Raw genomic sequence first — 5598 nt, forward strand, 5'->3', positions numbered from 1 at the left:
ATTTCCCATGATGCTCCACTACACTGCAGAGTGCATGAGTATCATGGGAAATGTAGTTCCAAAAGGTTGCCAGGATGCCAAGGTTCGCCAATCACTGTTATAGAGTCTACAAGCTATGGTGCCAATCATTGAAAATCGATCACACCTGATGTACTGATGGCCGATCTCATCTCTTGAGGCCCTAACAAACCTGGAAAGTACAAATACCCCCAAATGACCCCTTTTTGGAAAGTAGACAGTCCAAGGTATTTAGTAAGAGGCATGGAGAGTCATCCCCCCTCCCCCCAACGTATATTCTATGAGGCATAATGAGTCTTTTGAACGGTTCATTTTTTCCCACAATTCTTTGCAAAATTAAGATTTTTCTTTTCTTTTTTTATTCACAAAATTGTCATATTAACAGGTTATTTCTCTCACTTGGCCTGTGCATACCACAAATGACACCCCAAAATATATTCTGCTACTCCTCCTGAGTACGGGGATACCACATGTGTGAGACCTTTGCACATCCTGGCCACATACAGAGGCCCAACATTCAGGGAGCACCGTCAGGTGTTCTAGGGACATAAATTACACATCTAATTTCCTGACAACCTATCACACTTTTGATGGCCCTGGAGCATCAGGACAATGGAAACGCCCTCAAAATGACCCCATTTTGGAAAGAAACCCCAACGTATATTCTATGAGGCATAATGAGTCTTTTGAACATGTCATTTTTCCCCACAAGTTTTTGGAAAATGTGAAAAGAAAATGAAAACACATTTTTCTACACTTTTTTTTTACACATTTCTACGGCACTGATGAGCATCCACTGATAGGGTGGCACTGATGAGCACTTACTGATGGGCACTGTATTGGCACTAATGGGCACACTAGTGGCACTGACGGGGCACTGTAGAGCACAGATGTGGCACTGTAGGGCACAGATGCGCACTGATGGGGCACTGCTGGACACAGATGTGGCACTGTTGGGTACTAATGTCATGCTGATGGGACACAGATGTGCACTGATGGGGCACTGCTGGGTACTGATGTGACACTGCTGGGGCACTGTAGGGCACTGCTGGGCACAAATGTGGCACGGCTGGGTACTGATGTGCCACTAATGGGGCACAGATGGGTGTTGATGGGGCACTGCTTGGGTACTGATCTGGCACTGCTAGGTACTGATGTGGCACTGCTGGGGCACAGATGGGCACTGATGGGACAGTGCTGATTACTGATGTGGCACTGATGGGGCACAGATTGGCACTGATGGGGCACAGATTGGCACTGATGTGGTACAGATGGGTACTGATGTGGCACTGCTGGTTACTGATATGGCATTGATGGGGCACAGATGGGCACTGATGTGGCACTGCTGGGTATTGATGTGGCACTGAAGGACACTGCTGGGCACTGATGGGGCACTGCTGGATACTGATGGGGCACTGCTGGTTACTGATATGGCACTGATGGGGCACAGATGGGCACTGATGTGGCACTGCTGGGTATTGATGTGGCACTGCTGGATCACAGATGGGCACTGATGTGGCACTGCTGGGTATTTATGTGGCACTGAAGGACTCTGCTGGGCACTGATGGGGCACTGCTGGGTACTGATGGGGCACTGCTGGGCACTTGGAATACATGCAAAAAAAGTCAATCAGCATCACCCTCCTCTGCTTACACAATCGGTGTGAGGAGAGGAGAGAACCGGAAATTACGCCGGTTCGGTGACAGTGATCCCTCTGGATCCGCTGGCAGGAGCAATCACGTGGTAAAGGGCCGCTGGGATTGGTCCTTTACCCCGATCCCTGACGCACTGGGTCCCGAGTATCCGGCGAGCAAGGACACTCCTGTGTGTGCGGGGATCATCATTGTACGCCCTCCCAGAATTATCTGACCACGCTGTAGCCGTCATTCGGCTATGGCCCGGTCGGCAAGGGGTTAAAGTTCATGTTTGTGTAAAGGCAGGCGTCCCAATACTTTTGGTAATATAGTGTATATGTGATTGGACAGAGGGGGGGGGGAGGGGAACAGGACTACCTAAGAAGACAGGATAAAGTACATTGTACATTTTACACCCTGCAGTTAGCAGTCGAGGCAGCCATCTTGGCAATTGCGTTGGCCGGGAATCGGACCCGGGTCAGCTGCTGTATAAGCAGCTATGCTCACCACTGCACCACCAACGCGAGGAATGTCTTTGGAGGGTGGGAGGAAAGAACCTATATGCAGCTCCCCCCAGCCCCCCACATACTTACCTAAGCTCTATCTTGATCCAGCGCTGTGCCTGAGAGCAGTAGCTCTCTCTCTCCTCACTGGACAGAGAGTCAGCAGTGGGAGCCAATCACAGCCAGTGAGCAGGGGGTGGGGCCGAGCCATGCTCTGTGCTTCAATGGACCGCTTTCTATGGGGTGCACTGGGCAAGGGGGAGGAGCCAGGAGCGCCAGCAGGGAACCCAAAAAGGGGAGGATCGCGGCTGCTCTATGCAAAACTATTATAGAGAGCAGGCAAGAATAACATGTTTGTAAACCTCATTTTTTTTCCGTCTTACGTCAGGCCCAGGAGGAAGAGAGCGTGCCCGGGCTTCATAAGCTACTTTTATAATCCCTCCCAGCAACCTTTAGGCCACTGCAAGGGTCCCTGGGATTTGTAGTCTTAGAGTATGGGAATATATAACAGCAGATTCCAGAAGGACTATACGCCCCATAACTCACTCTGCTGGCGCACAGGTATGAGGTCACTGGCTGTCGAATAATCACGGGACCAACAATATTCAAAACACTGGAAGGTGCGAAGCTTTCTGGATACAGTTCACATCGCTACATAGGGAAGGATAGTATTGGGGTTACAGGGAGGGTTATTCTTGGGGATATAGGAAGGGATAGTATTGGGGTTACAGGGAGGGTTATTCTTGGGGATATAGGAAGGGATAGTATTGGGGTTACAGGGGGGGTTATTCTTGGGGATATAGGGAGGGATAGTATTGGGGTTACAGGGAGGGTTATTCTTGGGGATATAGGAAGGGATAGTATTGGGGTTACAGGGAGGGTTATACTTGGGGATATAGGAAGGGATAGTATTGGGGTTACAGGTTTGGTTATTCTTGGGGATATAGGGAGGGTTAGTATTGGGGTTACAGGGAGGGTTATTCTTGGGGATATACGGAGGGATAGTATTGGGGATACAGGGAGGGTTATTCTTGGGGATATAGGAAGGGATAGTATTGGGGTTACAGGGAGGGTTATTCTTGGGGATATAGGGAGGGATAGTATTGGGGTTGCAGGGAGGGTTATTCTTGGGGATATAGGGAGGGATAGTATTGGGGTTACAGGGAGGGTTATTCTTGGGGATATAGGGAGGGATAGTATTGGGGTTGCAGGGAGAGTTATTCTTCGGGATATAGGAAGGGATAGTATTGGGGTTACAGGGAGGGTTATTCTTGGGGATATAGGAAGGGCTAGTATTGGGGTTACAGGGAGGGTTATTCTTGGGGATATAGGGAGGGCTAGTATTGGGGTTACAGGGAGGGTTATTCTTGGGGATATAGGGAGGGATAGTATTGGGGTTACAGGGAGGGTTATTCTTGGGGATATAGGAAGGGATAGTATTGGGGTTACAGGGAGGGTTATTCTTGGGGATATAGGAAGGGATAGTATTGGGGTTACAGAGAGGGTTATTCTTGGGGATATAGGAAGGGCTAGTATTGGGGTTACAGGGAGGGTTATTCTTGGGGATATAGGGAGGGCTAGTATTGGGGTTACAGGGAGGGTTATTCTTGGGGATATAGGGAGGGAGAGTATTGGGGTTACAGGGAGGGTTACTCTTGGGGATATAGGGAGGGATAGTATTGGGGTTACCGGGAGGGTTATTCTTGGGGATATAGGGAGGGATAGTATTGGGGTTACAGGGAGGGTTACTCTTGGGGATATAGGGAGGGATAGTATTGGGGTTACAGGGAGGGTTATTCTTGGGGATATAGGGAGGGATAGTATTGGGGTTACAGGGAGGGTTATTCTTGGGGATATAGGAAGGGATAGTATTGGGGTTACAGGGAGGGTTATTCTTGGGGATATAGGAAGGGATAGTATTGGGGTTACAGGGAGGGTTATTCTTGGGGATATAGGGAGGGATAGTATTGGAGTTACAGGGAGGGTTATTCTTGGGGATATAGGGAGGGATAGTATTGGGGTTACAGGGAGGGTTATTCTTGGGGATATAGGAAGGGATAGTATTGGGGTTACAGGGAGGGTTATTCTTGGGGATATATGGAGGGATAGTATTGGGGTTACAGGGAGGGTTATTCTTGGGGATATAGGAAGGGATAGTATTGGGGTTACAGGGAGGGTTATTCTTGGGAATATAGGAAGGGATAGTATTGGGGTTACAGGGAGGGTTATTCTTGGGGATATAGGGAGGGATAGTATTGGGGTTACAGGGAGGGTTATTCTTGGGGATATAGGGAGGGATAGTATTGGGGTTACAGGGAGGGTTATTCTTGGGGATATAGGGAGAGATAGTAATGGGGTTACAGGGAGGGTTATTCTTGGGGATATAGGGAGGGATAGTATTGGGGTTACAGGGAGGGTTATTCTTGGGGATATAGGGAGGGATAGTATTGGGGTTACAGGGAGAGTTATTCTTGGGGATATAGGGAGGGATAGTATTGGGGTTACAGGGAGGATTATTCTTGGGGATATAGGGAGGGATAGTATTGGGGTTACAGGGAGGGTTATTCTTGGGGATATAGGAAGGGATAGTATTGGGGTTACAGGGAGGGTTATTCTTGGGGAGATAGGGAGGGATAGTATTGGGGTTACAGGGAGGGTTATTCTTGGGGATATAGGGAGGGATAGTATTGGGGTTACAGGGAGGGTTATTCTTGGGGATATAGGGAGGGATAGTATTGGGGTTACAGGGAGGGTTATTCTTGGGGATATAGGGAGGGATAGTATTGGGGTTACAGGGAGGGTTATTCTTGGGGATATAGGGAGGGATAGTATTGGGGTTACAGGGAGGGTTATTCTTGGGGATATAGGGAGGGATAGTATTGGGGTTACAGGGAGGGTTATTCTTGGGGATATAGGGAGGGATAGTATTGGGGTTACAGGGAGGGTTACTCTTGGGGATATAGGGAGTGATAGTATTGGGGTTACAGGGAGGGTTATTCTTGGGGATATAGGGAGGGCTAGTATTGGGGTTACAGGGAGGGTTACTCTTGGGGATATAGGAAGGGTTAGTATTGGGGTTACAGGGAGGGTTATTCTTGGGGATATAGGGAGGGATAGTATTGGGGTTATAGGGAGGGTTAGTGTTAGAGAGAGCTATATAGTATATAGTAAATACTATATAGTAAACAGCAGGCTTTTTTTCAGCCAAGTTGCTAAGGATAGCCTAGAAAATACCTGAAAATGAGCTGAGTGCTCCACCTACTGGCTGAAAATGAGAATACAAAACAATCATTTTCTTGTGCAAAAAAATATATTATTCAAAATGCTTAACAAAACACATTCCTTTTGATTTAAATTTTATTCCATCAGCATTTAATTTGCACAGCAGATTTCTCCCTGGGGACACAAAGTGGTTAGCGGTCGAGGCAGCCATGTTGGCAAT

At 48.2% G+C, this 5598-nt stretch overlaps 1 non-coding gene across 1 annotated transcript; it reads right to left on the reverse strand.

Moving 5' to 3' along the window:
* Positions 1 to 2105: 2105 nt before the first annotated feature.
* Positions 2106 to 2177, reverse strand: TRNAY-AUA (transfer RNA tyrosine (anticodon AUA)). The gene has a single exon. It is a non-coding gene; the product is annotated as a tRNA-Tyr (tRNA).
* Positions 2178 to 5598: the final 3421 nt, after the last annotated feature.

The sequence above is a fragment of the Aquarana catesbeiana genome, linkage group LG08 (assembly GCF_042186555.1).
Source record: "Aquarana catesbeiana isolate 2022-GZ linkage group LG08, ASM4218655v1, whole genome shotgun sequence".
NCBI lineage: Eukaryota > Metazoa > Chordata > Amphibia > Anura > Ranidae > Aquarana > Aquarana catesbeiana.